This window comes from Malus sylvestris, chromosome 12 (assembly GCF_916048215.2).
Source record: "Malus sylvestris chromosome 12, drMalSylv7.2, whole genome shotgun sequence".
NCBI classification, from domain to species: Eukaryota; Viridiplantae; Streptophyta; class Magnoliopsida; order Rosales; family Rosaceae; genus Malus; species Malus sylvestris.
Genome location: NC_062271.1, coordinates 17,952,674 through 17,968,684, shown reverse-complemented (window position 1 = coordinate 17,968,684; position 16,011 = coordinate 17,952,674). Strand labels below are relative to the sequence as shown.

At 38.8% G+C, this 16,011-nt stretch overlaps 1 long non-coding RNA gene across 3 annotated transcripts; it reads left to right on the top strand.

Moving 5' to 3' along the window:
- Nucleotides 1-3,740: 3,740 nt before the first annotated feature.
- LOC126592432 (uncharacterized) lies at nucleotides 3,741-9,443 on the top strand. Of its 3 annotated transcripts, XR_007612639.1 has the most exons (5): nucleotides 3,741-5,647; nucleotides 7,466-7,657; nucleotides 8,485-8,543; nucleotides 8,866-8,945; nucleotides 9,143-9,443. It is a non-coding gene; the product is annotated as an uncharacterized LOC126592432 (long non-coding RNA). The 3 variants fall into 3 exon arrangements; XR_007612640.1 differs by lacking the exon at nucleotides 9,143-9,443 and having other exon boundaries at nucleotides 3,741-4,650; nucleotides 7,566-7,657; nucleotides 8,866-9,062; XR_007612638.1 differs by lacking the exon at nucleotides 9,143-9,443 and having other exon boundaries at nucleotides 8,866-9,062.
- The last annotated feature ends 6,568 nt before the right edge of the window (nucleotides 9,444-16,011 follow it).

Below are 16,011 nucleotides of genomic sequence, written 5' to 3'. Positions count from 1 at the left end.
CCTTAAGAAATACTAAGTATGTGAAGCTCAAGTTGATAATTATCTAGGTTCCTAAGTTTTAAAAATAAAATGGAATTTAATAAGGATGGAACTTAGATTTTTAGGTTAAAATTTTGTGGTTTGGAGTTGGGGATTGGAAAAGGACCACGTGGGATCCCCATTCCTTATTTCCCTCCCCATTTCCCGTATACTGTCCTTCATACTCTCTCTCTCTTCCTCAGACCTCACTCTCTCTCTCTCACCCTCTCGAACACACGGGCAACCATCAAAACCACCTAAAACTAATACCAACGCCGGATTTAAAACCACCATTGCACTCCTGAGGACTCCACGATCACGTAGGTACCAGTTTAAGGTAAGTTTCACTTCGAAAACCCTAGTTTCTAAAGTTGCCGTGAATGTGTACTGTTCATGAGCTTTGAATTGGTTGATTTTTAGGACAATCCAAGCTCATAGTGAGCTTAGTGAGGTCCCAAGGAAGCTCGGAGTGCTTCGTTGGAAGGAATTGGACGTCGGGATCACGAGGGTTAAGTTTGGCCGGTTTTGCTTGGATTCTTCCAGTGAGATTTAGTTGTTTTTGAAGCTTAAAAGTAGTATATTGTGATTCTACATGTTGAGGGCTTTAAATTGATATATTATACGAAGAAAATGGTTGAGAAACGAAGGAGAACGAAGCATTTGAAAATTCCCCAGTTTTCCGGCCACCGGAAAAACCAGTCCGGCGAACTCGCGAGGAAGAAGATGCGCGTGGGCGCGCGTGGAACCCGTGCCTTCCTTGGCGCGTGGGGGCGCGTGCTACAGTAAAAAATTATTTTAAAAATTTTTCGACGTCCGTGACGTCGAATAGATCAATGTGGTATATTCATATACCCAATTTGAGCAATATATGAGGAGTTATTAGCTAAGAATTAGGTTATGCGTTAAATAACGTTAATTCGGTTATTTCTCGTATAAGCGAGGCTTGTACGAACGTTGGGCATGACTAAGGGAGGCTCAGGGACCTACGACACGTCGATGTATTCTGTGAGTGGGCAGTTTTGTTTTCCGTATACATATATACTTGCCGTTTTCCCAGAAATTGAAAATACATGAAATTATGCTTTAAATGAAAATGTATAAAAGTATATGAGATATATTAGTTGAAATGCCATGCATAGAAGTATGCGAAAAGTATATAGAATTATACGAAAAATGTGAATTGAGATGCTATGCATAAAAGTATATGAAAAGTATATAGAAATGTGAATCGAATTGCCATGCATGAAATGATATGAAAAGCATGAATTGAGATATGATGCATATGAATGAATGGTGCGGCGGACGCACAGGTGAGTATTTAATTACTGTTATGATGATGTTGATGTATATTGAGCTCAAATCCTGCACCATAGTTTAGTGCTTATAGTATTCACCGCATCGCACGCTCGCCTTGGATCCAAGTAGATGCTGGTCGCACAGTCCACGCGGAGTGGGTGCGACGGGCCAGTCGAAGAGTGTTAGTGAGATTTCGACTGGTGGGTGACCTTAGATTATGTGCACAGATGATTGATGAGAAAGCACTAGAGCGTAACTTATGTGCAGAAGGCCGTACAGGTCACAGAGGTGACTCCGGCAGAGTGATAGTGATAGATTTTGAGCTCTAGGTGCAACCGTACAGGGCTATTAGAGGGCCTCCGGTTGATTACTTTCTTGCACCTGATATGATTATTGTTGATGCATCCATACTTAACTGTTGAATTAGACATGGCATGGCATGATTGATAAAGAAAATGTTGAGATAGTAAAAATGAAGTTTTGAGAATATATATGTATATTTATATTTTACATTTCTGGGAAAGTATACAGGTTTTACGGAGAGGGGTTACAACGTTTTGAGAAATGTTTGGATTTGGAAAAGAATTGTTTTACTGACCCACTCAATTTTGGTTTTGCGCCCCTCCAGGTTCAGGAATCACAAAGGTGTGGTGACTACGAGGAATTCGACGGTGTTCTGACAGAATGGACAAAATTAGGACTCACCTTCGGGTGTATCAACTTATAAATTGTATCTTAAAGCTTCCGTACTGTGCAAATGGTTACGTCACTCTCACGTGACGGCCAGCATGCCCTCCTTCGGGACGGGGTGTGTCAGTGTGTGTGTGTGTGTGTGTGTATTATGCTTAATAATATTATTAAATTTTTTCTATTAAACTTGACATGGATACATTCTCAAATCATATAATGTACCCATATAAGTTTAAAAAATGGATTAGAAAAAAAGATTGAATGAATTTTATATAAAAAATAGGTAGATTTTATATTTAAAAAGGTACATTTTATAGATAACAAATTGATATATTTAAGAATGGGTACATTTAAAATTAGAAAAAAAATTGAAGAATTATATGAATTGGAACATATAAGATTAAATTGAAACATTTTATAAAATATTCTACAAACTTATTCTAATTTTATTTTTTATATTTTGGAAATGTTTTGAATTGAAAATTAATTGGGAGTTTAATAAGGATGTGAGTATTAAAACCCTAAATCAATTACTAATTTTTATTTAAAAAATTATGTAACTGACATTTAATTCATTAATACATTAATACATTAATATTAGAGATTTTGATCAAAATCTAAAAATTGATAAGATCTTAGTCAATGAACATTAAAAACTAGGGACTAGATACTAAATTTTTTTTTATGGTCTTTTTTTATATAAAAAATCCAAAATAAAATATTAACATGACTTAATTTTAAATAAGAGATGAAGGAAAGAAAGAGATTAAGAGGGGAGAGAAAAAAAAGAAAAAAAGTAAGCCTGCAAAAAACATAGGGACAAATTTTAGCTGTAGAAACAGGACTAAAATGGAACTCGGTGGAGGGAGTGAGATTTGCAACTGGGGACGCCAACTTGACAGCTACAAGACAACAAGCGCAGGCAATGCTTGGGACGTTGACCCTATTTTGTTCATGGGTGCAGTCTGCCAGAAGAATCTAACACGTGTCAGAACTCTTATCGTCAATGTGATGTCGTACTGGCTCGGGAGGTAGGATGATGCTTAGATCGGCGACGTTGGTTTGGTCCCACTGGTTTGTGGTTTTTTATGGTGTTGTTGCGATCACAATGCCTAAGTAGGTTGGTCCACGTCGAAACTTAAACTAAAGGCTAGAAAACCATGCAAAGTCATTTTGGGACCAAATTTTGTGGGTTGTTACAAACCATTTTTTCGGGGGCCGAGAAGACTCACAGAATCATTTTAGTTTTCTCCTGACGATTATCGTGTGGTTCACCAGTACCATAAATTGAACTCAGAACGTGCCGTCTAGAATATAAGTCTGAAATTCATCTCTAAACATCGGATCACCCTATGGTGGTTAACAACAATTTGTTATAATTACAGAATGTTTCATTTTCCAAATACCCTATTATAATTAGTTTAAATTTTTCAAAATGAGCGATATATAACTATTATTATACAATAACCGGCCAATATAATTTGAGAAAATAATAAGTTATTTAAATAAGAGACAATTTATATTATATATACTAAAACCCAAACTCTCGGTTACTGTTCATTAACAGTAAAGTGGCGAAACTGCTCCTCAAAATTTTCGTCCTCTTCATTTTCCTTCCGCGTTTCTACAATAATATGACAGTTTTGCCCTCTTATGCCACGTGTCCATCATCGTCGAAGGCTCTGCTTCGACTACATCTTCTAGACTATTCCTTCAGTTTCTACCCCTCTCTCTCGCTCTTTCTCACACAAATCTCCGCTTTGTTGAAAAACTACCCAACCAGTAGATGATTTCGGTTTGATTCGAAGAAATTTTTTACCCATAAAGGATAGTGTTTCTTGGTGAGTTATTCGGATCCTACATCTGGGGTTTTCTTTTGTTCAAATATGGGGGTTTTGTGATTTTGGATTTAGAAATGGGTGGTTTATGTTGATATTTCCTTTCTGTGATTTTGGATTTAGAAATGGATTTTCATTTGATTTTTTTTTCTTTTTTTGTGACTTTGTGGGACTTGTTGGAGGGAATTGGATTGTCGATGAGATCCAAGGGCGGATATCAGGATGAGAAGAAGATATTGAGAGGTTTTCCAAACTCTTTAGCTTCATTGAAACATTGTGACTCTCTGTTTCTTCGATGGGTGCAAAGAAAAATAGGCGGGGTGGAATAGTTGAAAGATCAAGAAGCATGTCGTGGGCTGGAGCAAAGATACTTTCCTCTCCACTTCTCTTGCAACCTATATCCACGATATACTCTTTCTCGATCTAATTTTAAGTGATTGAAAATTGAGTTTGGTGATTTTTATGATGTTTTAGCTGTTAATTGCCTTATAGAGTGCTTTTTTTATTTTTTATTTTTTTTTGCTGCAATATTTGTTGAATTGAAAAAGATTTGAAGGCTGATGCTTTTTTGTTCGATTTGCAGATTCAGTATTGCATGTGCTGCTTTACCAGTATGTGAACTGGTAACCCCTCTGAACTAGGGATGGGAAAATACCCATCGATTTGGGTAACCGTAGTTACCTGCCCATTTAAATTTCACAGTTATGGTTATGAGTAACCGTTTAGATAAATAAACGGTTATGGGTATAACCGTTTACTCGCGAAATTTAAATGGACGGTTATGAGTATTAACCACGGTTATAAACTGGTAACCATTTACCCATTTATTTTATATATGTAAAATTAACACAAACCATGTTCCCTATCGGACAAAACTTAGATTAATGCTATTGACTATAGTGCATGATTTCTATAGCTAATATAATACAGTTTTCCTTAACCACTTTAAATTTCATGGTCCATTATATATATTATGTTAATATTTTACATTCCGAGTCAAATAACCTAAGAATACTATCTTTTAACAGTTTTCATAACCCAAGAATACTTAGCAAATTTTATATTACCTTCATTGCTAATAGTTAAAAATATCGTGTGTAAACTATTGTTTCAATTATTGGAATGGTATACAGACTTAAAAAATTAAAATGCTGAAATGTATGATGAACTATAAAGGTTTTTAATTGTTAGAAAAGAAAATTATTACAAATTTTTCTTTTTTAATTTTCAAGTTGTTAAAAAAAAACACGTAGACGGGTGAAAAAGAGTAAATGGTAAAAAAAAAAGGATAAACGGGTTTAAAAATGATAAATGTGTAAATGGGTACTAAACGGTTACAGTTAAATAGGTACACGGTTATGAGTATGGTTAACCGTTTATAAATGGTTATGGGTATGAGTATAATTGTTTAGACAATTACCCAACGGGTAAACGGTTATGCGGGTATGAAAATAAACGGTTATGGATAAATAACCACAGTTACCCACCCGCCATAACCGTCGCCCATCCCTACTCTGAACTCATTGCAAGGATACGAGAATTTTGTCCAAAACTCCCCAACTTCTATAAATGTTTGGGAATGATGTCTTCTGAACCAAATACAAGATAGCTTCCCAACTTTTAAATCGAAATGTGGATTTGCTTTTTTGGTGAACGACTGACCAAATAATTTGAAAGTTGAGCCTATTTGAGAGAGTTAATTCGTGAAGAATGTCCTACTTTTGTTACCTAGAGGTGTTTATAAAGAATCTAATCTGTTTATAAAGTAGTTCATTCTTTGAAGTCAACCAAAAATTTTAAAGTGGGTTATGTTGGAAATGTGCCCTAAAGCCAATCATGTGATGATACTTTACGGACATTTCACATGTTAAACTAATCTAGTTTTACATATAAAGGGCATAAATTATTGTTTGAGCCGTCTCATATAAATGTTATATGCTTAAACGATAAAGTCCAAGGAATATGTGATTGGGAGAATGTAATCTAATGAAGTTAGATTCATGAGACCATTCTTTCGTAGACACATCCTAAATGTTCCTGATCATAGGATTGCCAATTGGACGTTGACAGTCCGTTAAGATCAGTACGTACTATGTCTTCTCTCAGGGAGAGTGATTAGTCTCGAGTCATTGGTGTGTGTGACATCAAGACAAGTACGTAGGTGCTCAATAGAGAATGAGTTCACTGAACGTGATCAACGAAGAGTTCTTATATTCCATGTCACATGAGAACTCATGGTTGGGATAATGCAAAGTAGTCCTTTGACCTGAGGCATCACAGTTGTCTTGTGGTTAAGTCCTTGATCTTTGATTATGTCAAAGTCACCCCCTCGGGGTGTCCACGGCATCGTTGGGGTTAAGCCACTTAGCTATGGAGACAAGTGAATGCGCAACAAGGGATCTCTAACCTTCAAACAGTTGAGGGAGAATACTCTATGATATGATTTGAAATCTCTGGCCAGAGTATGAATGAGATTAGGGAATGCGTTCCAAATCACATTCAAGGAAATCATATAAGCACACGAATCACATTGGATAGTAGACATGAATAAATAAACTATCATACCAAACAATGTGGACAAGAGTATTAGATTAGAGAAGGACCGTATTGCATTTGTAATCCCAAACTGAATAGGTTCTCTATCCTCTTCTGATTAGCTTGGGTAACCATGATATGCTGCTAGGTGTCACTCATGGTTTGTGGAAGCCCTAAACGTGTGTAATCACTAAAGGGAGAATTGAAAATAGTTTCAATTCACAATCGATGTAAAATGGTTTTAATCGCCCACTACCTCGCTAAAAGGAACCTAATGGATCGCACACCATAAAAGGTGGAGATTGAAGATTAAACGGAAATGAGTAAGAATGATTAAATGGTTTAATCATTTATTTATGGCAAGGATTAATTAATATGTTAATTAATCAAACGAATAAGTTCGTTAAAGACTTCGGGATAGTTTTGGACCTTAAGGCCCAATGGGCTTCGAACGTCAAGCCCATTAACTTAAGTTGTATGACAATTTAATGAATGAAGATTCATTAAAGCCCAAAAGCCCAAAATCCCCTAAATGGCAAGCCATAGTGTGATGAATTAGGGTTTTGGTTATTTAGGTCACTTAAAGAAGTGACTATATAAATGACTTTATAACAAAATATTCATTAAGTGATTAAGGGTTTATTTTGGGAAAATTGGTGAGAATTGTCTCTCCTTTTTCTCTCTAAAGAGGCCAACACCTTGGAGGGTACATCTAGCAATCCTACTACTCCAAGGTCACTCATTTCTTCTACAATCAAACCTTGGTGAAGAGACTTAGAGGTTCCCTATTTTGGGAACTTGGAGAAACCTATTTTTCCATCCAAATCCATGGATCTAAGAAGCAAGGAATGAAGACCCTATCTCTTTGGGTGATTAGCCTTTGCTTATGCAAAGAGGAATCTACAAAGGTAATAATTTCAACTCACTTTGTTTTGAGTTGATTATTGGTTCACCAATCTACTAGGCTTTGAATTTCATGGTAATGTTTTGTTTTTGAGTGCATGCAAGCATGATTCCGCATTTAATTGTTAATTGCATGCTATATGATGTTGCTCAAATGAACATGTTTTTCAAAATAAATCCTTCAGGTTATAGATGCTATTACTTGATTCTTCAATTCTAGCAAAGGGGTTAATCATTCTCTTATCAACATTTATTTTAAGCTCAAGTTCATGAAATTGTTGTCAGGGGAAGGACATAAGTCATAGGCAACAATCACCTTGCAATCATCGCCAGGAAAATATCTTAGTCATTTTAAGCTTGGATTCAGCCAGCCTGTGGTAAACCTTTCTTTTCCGATTACTTTCATTTATTTATTTGTGAATCAACAACATTTTAGGAATAACGAATGTCACATTTGCTGATAAATCGAATCTTTGTTCGGAACTTGAACTGTCAATCTATGCAAAATAATATATCCATGTATGGATCAATGCTATGGACTCTTCTCAACCTATGGACTTTAAATTTTGGTGCTTCTTCCATCATTTATCCTACCTCACTATATATGGAGCTATTACATTCGCAATCATATAAATCCATGAAAACAATATTTGTGTTTCTCTGTAACCTGCTAATTTTGGAATATATTATCGTTTCCTTGTTGGTACATTAAAATGGAAATATGAAAAATAGAACCTGTTTAAGAAGCATGCTAATCTTTATTTATGTTCTTGGTAGACGATAATTTTTAGTTTTGTGAACTAGAAACCATTGAAGATTTAACTTGGAAAGTGTCTCTTAGCACCCCTTTGGGTAGTTTTGTGAATGAGAATAAGCACGTCTCTGTCTCTGTTAGTCTGAGTTTTACTTTGATTAGAAGTTGGAACATTGTCAAGACAAGCAGAGAATCCGTTTCTCTGCGAAAGAGGCAATTGTCACTGCTAATCCAGGGAAAATAATTCAGACAACATGAAAAAAATAATAATAAAGGTAAATAATAAGCCTTATATAATTTGTTACATTATCAATCAGTAGTTTGTTGGTCGTACGTTTGCAAGTGTGGTGTCAAATTTGGACAGGCAAATGGAAGGTTATGAGGGTTTTGTATATTTGAGTGTGTTATACTCTTTGAGAATGATCTTTGCTGTTGTGTTTTTGGTTGCAGATTTGATCCCTTGAACTTGAATTAATTGGACCACTCTTTTTTTCTCACATGGAGTATAGGTAAAACCACTATTTTTTTTTTACTTATTACTTTTCTTTTAAATGTGATCTTATTATGAGATTGTCTATTGTTTGTTTAATGACTATTTGGATGCTTAAAAATGTTCTTTGTTTTGTCTTTTTAAACCTGAATGGATCGGTCAAGATTATGCTTTTAGTTTCCCTTTGCTTTATCAATTTATCTTACTTCTTTGAACCAAATGCAAGTTCCAATATTGCATTTTTAACAAAATAATTACATGAAATTGAAGCTTTCTTTGATTAAGAAGTCTCTTTTGTTCAAATAGTGTTACAAGTTTTGCGTTTATTTTTTTCTCAACAGGTGGGCATAAAAGAGATCAAGTGTTAATGAGGACCTTGAAATGGAGTATGTATTAAGATTCATTAGTAGTGGTACAAAATGTAAGCATCACTATGATGTAATTGATATAAACTCTGTAGGTTTTCATTTTCAATGTTGAAGTTGGAAATTGCTTTGGTTGTTATAATACTAATGATCAAAAAATAACTTTCACTAGATTTCTTCTTTGTTGTTTTCATATGCTGCTTCTGTGGTGGGTTTTGAAATTCCAATTTCGGATGTCAAATTCACTTCTCAGGAAAATGTGTACTTTTCTCTTCAAGATGTTTTAGCCGAGTAGGCACAATCAGTGACTGAAGCTCTATATAATGGCTCGAACATCGACGTGGTACACTATTCTCACTCTTTCGGTTTTAGGCGCACCAAACGTGGGATGGAACGCCCCGTTCCACTCCGTTCCGTCCCGTCCCACATACCAAACGGTACCTTAGGGAATTGGTTGCTGAATTTTATTTCAATAATTTGTGAAAATTTGTTTTATTTTTTGTTGCACAGCTTTTAAACGTTGATATACAATGTACAAACATCAAATTTATTCTGAATGCATCTTAGGATTGTAGCTTTTACCTAGCAGGTGTATTTTTAATTTTCTATACTGAAATTTCTCTCTATATTCTTACTTTTAGTATTCAAAGATGCAGTAAACTCTTAAACTATATATTTTTACTGTATTCTTTTTGTGTTTATATGTTCCTCTGGTTTTATTTATAATCATGAAACTTGATTACAGTAAGAAGCATAATAGTAATGGTTGGTTGGTTTTATTTTTAAATTTTGAAAGGAGCAAAACCACTGATGCAAAGAAGAAGGCTGCAAACATTTTCTGATTAAATTGTATCAATAAAATATTTCATATGTGAAAATTTACTTAGCATTGTGAACACAAATAGCATTAATCTTCTGTCACACAAACCTTCATACATTTTAACATAATTTTTTACTTAATTTTTAATCCCGCAGCAACGTGTGGGCAAAACTTTCTAGTTGCAAACTAAGAGCAAACATGACCCCAAATATGAGTAATCTTTTTCAATGACTAGTGTTTGTACTATACTTGACCAATCCCGAAACTACTGAGCATCGGTCAACGTTATACCGTCAATGACCTAGAAGAGTTTCCCTCCAACCAGGAGGCTAATCACAGCACGACACATGTCGACATCAGAAGCCAATCATAGCGCGACATGTGTCAACATCAGAAGCCAATCACAACACGACACGTGTCAATGTTAGAATGAAACTAGAAACTCTCTTCTATAAATAGAGATCATTCTCTCACAATAATTCCTAATGTCATTTGTACTAAATCATTCACTTGTACTCACTAAAGGAGGGCTTGAACCTATGTACTTGTGTAAACTCTTCACAATTAATGAGAACTCCTCTACTCCGTGGACGTAGCCAATCTGGGTGAACCACGTACATCTTGTGTTTGCTTCCTTGTCTCTATCCATTTACATACTTATCCACACTAGCGACCGGAGCAATCTAGCGAAGGTCACAAACTTAACATTTTCTGTTGTACCAAAGTCCTCGCTGATTTTGTGCATCAACATTTGGCGCCGTCTGTGGGAACGACACTTATTCTCACTCTCTTCAGCTTTGTTAAGCTGGTTTCCACCATTCGTACACTCTCTTTTGACCAGGCATCCCTCTCCAACATGGGGAGCGAAGGAAGCCACAGCACACAGAATGACACCTCTTTTGCACCTAGTGCGAAACAATGAAAGAAGGAAGGAAAAAGGGTTGCTCTTCAAGCTAAAATCGATGAGCTAGAATCTCAAAACAACAAGATAGCAATGAAGAATGAGGTTCTCTAGGAGCAGTATGAGAAGCTCTTTGAGATGCTCCACGAAACTAGACGTACTCAAACACGCGAACTCGTTACCCCTGTGGACATCAACCATCATCTGGATGCCTCCCAACAAGGAGGGTCACCTTCTTTCGACATGGGTATCCTGATAAGGAGCAAGCCAATCATCAAAACATTGATCAACATGAGACTTCTCTCAACCCAGCTGTTTCGACCTGAAGTAGGAGAAGTGGAGGAAGACACCTCTTTGCAGAAAGGTTGGAAGGATCGAAAGCTGTTCATCGTGACTGCTGAGACTTCCTAAAGCAACGTCGAGAGAATCCCCTCCACATAAGCTCGAAGATCAATGACCCAAGGGTTTCTGAAAGACTCGGTCCCTTCCCACGTCCTAGGCCGACTACCAATTTGGGGAAGGGACAACAAGTTCTAGAGAAATACGAAGGTATAGGGGACTTAGAGATGTTTCGACAGACATACCTTGAAAGTCAGTACGGCGAGTCCAGGGAAAAATCACATGCTCTTGATCAAACCTTCCTACTTCCAAGAGGAGATGGAGATTTACGAAAGAAAGCTCCAGTGGTACATGACTCCACTCAGGACCCTCTTGTCCTACAGCTTCTTAAGGAAGTAAATAAGTTGAAAGTGGAACGGCAAGCTGAGATACCTGATTGGAACCAACCTAGGCCTGGCCCTCTTACAAGGAGGACCCTCGACAGCCCCCTTCAGGCAAAGACAAAGTAGAAGCTTGGCTTGCAACTCTATACTGGAAAGGAGGACCCGATTGAACACCTTAACCTCTTTGAGTCCACCATGGCATACCAGATGCACACCGACGAAGAGCGATGTCTTCTCTTCCCCTCTACCCTCTCTGGCGGAGCTCTAAACTGGTATTCCCGTCTTCCACCTAAAACGATAGACTCATTTGAGGAATTGAGGAAACTGTTTGTTTCTCAACACATTTTTCAAACCGATCACTTGCGTTCTGCAGATGACTTGTACACTATTTGCCAGAAGCCGGACGAGTCACTACGAGAGTATGCCGGTCACTTCAGCCATAAGTATTCTCGCTACGTTGAGGCAGATGACAAGACCGCCTTTAAGGCCTATGTGATTGTTTCTTCAAGTACATAATTAATGCCAACACTTGGAAGACTTACTCTGAGGTGATGGCACAGGCTTACAACCATGCCTCCGCCGAGGCAAGGATATATCAAAGAAGACCCCCCACAGCCACCCCTTATCAGCAAGTAGGGAGTGGAAGCCAGATCCAACCAAATAAGAAGACCTCAACCTTTCAAAGGGCAGCGGTGCCTCCCCCTGCCTTACTTAATACTTTGCCAAGTCAACAAACATATCAATCTCAGGGCAAAAGGAAAGATTTCTATCCTCACTACTCTCATTTTAGTAAAATGAGTAAGGGACATTACCGCGATAACCAAGGGTATCACCACGATAATCCCTGACCCCAAGCAGTCAACACAATGGGTCAAGCATGTGTCAGGACAGCCTTTACCTCGAGGTATGAGACATACACACCTTTGAACGCAACATGCGTGGCCATTTACCCCAGCATAGCACACCTGATACCAAAGCCAAAGCCGAGGCACCCGGATTACAAGTCCACGAAAAACACGGGCACGTTTTGCTGCTACCATGAGTATAACGGTCATGACGGCGAGAAGTGTATCACCCTTCGTGATCATATTGAAGCTTTGGCATGTGAAGGAAAAATTGATCAATTCCTCCTTCACCCTCCAAGGGGTAACCGTAACCAACGCTAGGTGAATGTGATATATTCCATAAGTGGTGGCACACCCATATCTAAATCTTCCAATAGGGCCATGAAAAATAGTGAACAAGTTTTAAGGTCTGGCCACCAAGTGTTTCACGTGGAAGACATCAGGGGAAGCAATCATCAAAAGCCTAACTAGGATCCAATATGTTTCTACCCTGAGGAAGAAAGAGGTATCATCTACCCTCATAACGACTCACTAATCGTGGAAGCTTACATAACCAACTTTGAAGTACGACGAATCCCGGTAGACACGGAGGCTTCGGTCAATATCATGTTTACCGAAGCTTTCAGGGCACTTAATGTAGCTAAACACTTGCTCGATCGCTCGATTTCCCATCTGATAAGCTTCTTCGGCGATATCGTGCAACCTTTGGGGAGCATACACTTACCTTTCACCATTGGTACATGCCCTTACACAGCTACCATTACCACTAACTTCTTGGTGGTTGATTGCCCAACGGCATACAATGTCATCTAGGGACGCACATGCATCAATGATCTCAAGGCCATGGTATCCACACATATGTTGTTGATGAAATTTCCAACCCCCTATGGCAATGGTTACATCAGAGGAGATCAACTTAGTGCACGATCATGTTACAACACTTCGGTAAAGCAACAACACCTGCCTGTGCCCAAGGAAACCCTTTCTATACATGACCAAGTCATAAAGACCAGCCTAGACGAAGCCAACTTGGATCTTCACGGTGGCAACAGTCAACCCGAAGATCCTCGAAATGACTCTTTCACCCAGCAAGCACAACTCGCTGAAGAGTTGGATAAGGTCTCTATCTCAAAAGATTATTTGGATCGCATGGTGAAGATTGGTACCATCTTGTTACCGTCAATTCAGTTGGCATTGATCTCTTTTTTGCAAGAAAACACTAAGGTCTTCGCCTGGTCATACGAGGACATGTCAGGCATCTCTCCCAATATCATCTGTCATTGCTTAAGTATTGACCCCAAGACCAAGCCAGTGAGACAGAAGCGAAAATCTTATGATGCTGAACGGTACGAGGCAATGATGGCAGAAGTTGAAAAACTCAAAGGCATATGCTTCGTCAGCGAAGTCAATTATCCAATGTGGGTAGCAAATGTTGTCCTTGTTAAGAAGAATCCGACCAAGGAAAGTCTCCTGCTCCAAAAGGTCTTGTGGAGAATGTGTGTCGATTACACCGACCTAAACAAAGGATGCCCGAAGGATAGCTTTCCTCTTCCTCTAATATATAGACTTATAGACTCTACAACAGGGTGTGAACTCCTGAGCTTCATGGATGCTTACTCAGGATACAACCAAATCCTCATGAACCTTCTGGACCAAGAACACACAGCCTTCACTACTGACAGGGGACTATATTGCTATAAAGTCATGCCCTTCGGCCTAAAGAATGCAGGAGCGACTTATCAAAGACTGGTCAATTCAATGTTCGTCGAACAGATTGGAAAAAGCATGGAAGTTTACGTTGATGATATGCTAGTCAAGAGCAAACATGCTGACCAACACATCACCAACTTATCTGAAACTTTCACCATTCTGAAAAGGTATCGAATGAGGTTGAACCCCAACAAATGTGCATTCGGCGTAGGCTCTGGCAAATTCTTAAGCTTCATGATAAGCCAACAAGGCATTGAGGCTAATTCTGAGAAGATCAAAGCAATCCTCGACATGAAGGAACCAGTAACTTTAAAAGACATCCAAAGCTTTACTGGCAAGGTGGCAGCCTTAACTAGGTTCATCTTTAAGGCAACAGGCAGATGTGCTCATTTCTTCAAAGCACTTAAGGGAAGTAAGAAGTACATTACATGGACTGATGAATGTGCTGAGGCATTCAAGAACCTCAAAGACTACATGAGTAAAGCCCTTATGCTCTCCAAACCTGAGGTTGGTGACACTCTTATTATCTATCTGTCGGTATTGGCTTCAGCAGTAAGTTCTGTTCTCATTCGAAATGATGGTAATGTCGAACGGTCTGTCTACTACGCTAGTAAGGCCTTACAAGATGCGGAGACACGATACTCCAACATTGAGAAATTGGCTCTAGCATTGGTCATGTCTGCTCGAAAACTTCGCCCTTACTTCCAAGCACACTCCATCATCGTGTTTACCAATCATCCTTTTCGATAGATACTTAAAAGTGCTGACACTTCCGGGCGAATGATCAAATGGGCGATAGCATTGGGTGAGTTTGACATCTCCTACCAACTAAATCCAGCTGAGAAGGGCCAAGCAGTGGCAGACTTCATCGCCGACTTCACATATCCTGTTGACATTGTTTCTACGCTTAAAGAAGTGGTTTCATTACCTTTGGAAGCTCAAAAACAGAACCAACAGCCCCATCATGAAACCTATATGTTGATGGCTCGTCCAACCAACAGGGTTGTGGAGCAGGATTAGTCCTTACGACCCTTGACAAGGGAGTATGCTCTTCGTTTCAAATTCAAGGCCTCGAACAATGAGGCCGACTATGAAGCCCTCATAGCAGGCTTACGTTTGGCCAAACACCTTGGGTTTAAACGAATTGATATCTTCAACGACTCCTAATTGGTGGTTAACCAGGTGACCAACAACTTTGACGCTAAGGATAGCTCTATGGCAGCATATCTGGCACAAACACAATTGTTGCTCAAGCACTTCCACTACCAGATCACCCAAATTCCTCGGGCGACAAACAGTCATGCAGATGCTTTGGCTCGCCCGCCTTAGCGGTGGAAGACAAGATTGGGAGAAAAATTCAGGTCGAATTGTTGGCAGCACCAAGCATCATGGCTGCGGAAGTGTGCAACCTACAACAGGGGGATAGTTGGATTACCCCGATTTATAGATTCCTTACTCATGGCACCCTTCCAAATGACAAAGTCCAAGCTAAGCAAATTCGATACAAGGCTACCCGTTACTTGATCATCAATGACCAACTCTACAAGCAGGGTTTTAACCTACCATACCTAAGATGTCTTACGCCCGTAAAGGCAGAAACTGTCATTCGGGAAATACATGAAGGAGTCTGCGGAGATCATGCTGGATCTCGATCCCTAGCACACAAGGCTTTTCGCCAAGGATATTACTGGCCAACACTCCACCAAGATGCCATCAGAATATCCCGCTCATGTGATAAGTGTCAACGCTACGCAACTATTCCTCACTCCCCTCCCGAACCGCTCACTCCTATGATCAGCCCTTGGCCCTTGGCCCAACCAGGAAGCCAATCACAACGCGACACGTGTCAACATCAGAAGCCAATCATAGTGCGACATGTGTCAACATCATAAGCCAATCACAACACGACACGTGTCAATGTCAGAATGAAACTAGAAACTCTCTTCTATAAATAGAGATCATTCTCTCACAATATTTCCTAATGTCATTTGTACTAAATCATTCACTTGTACTCACTAAAGGAGAGTTTGAACCTATGTACTTGTGTAAACCCATCACAATTAATGAGAACTCCTCTACTCCGTGGACGTAGCCAATCTAGGTGAACCACGTACATCTTGTGTT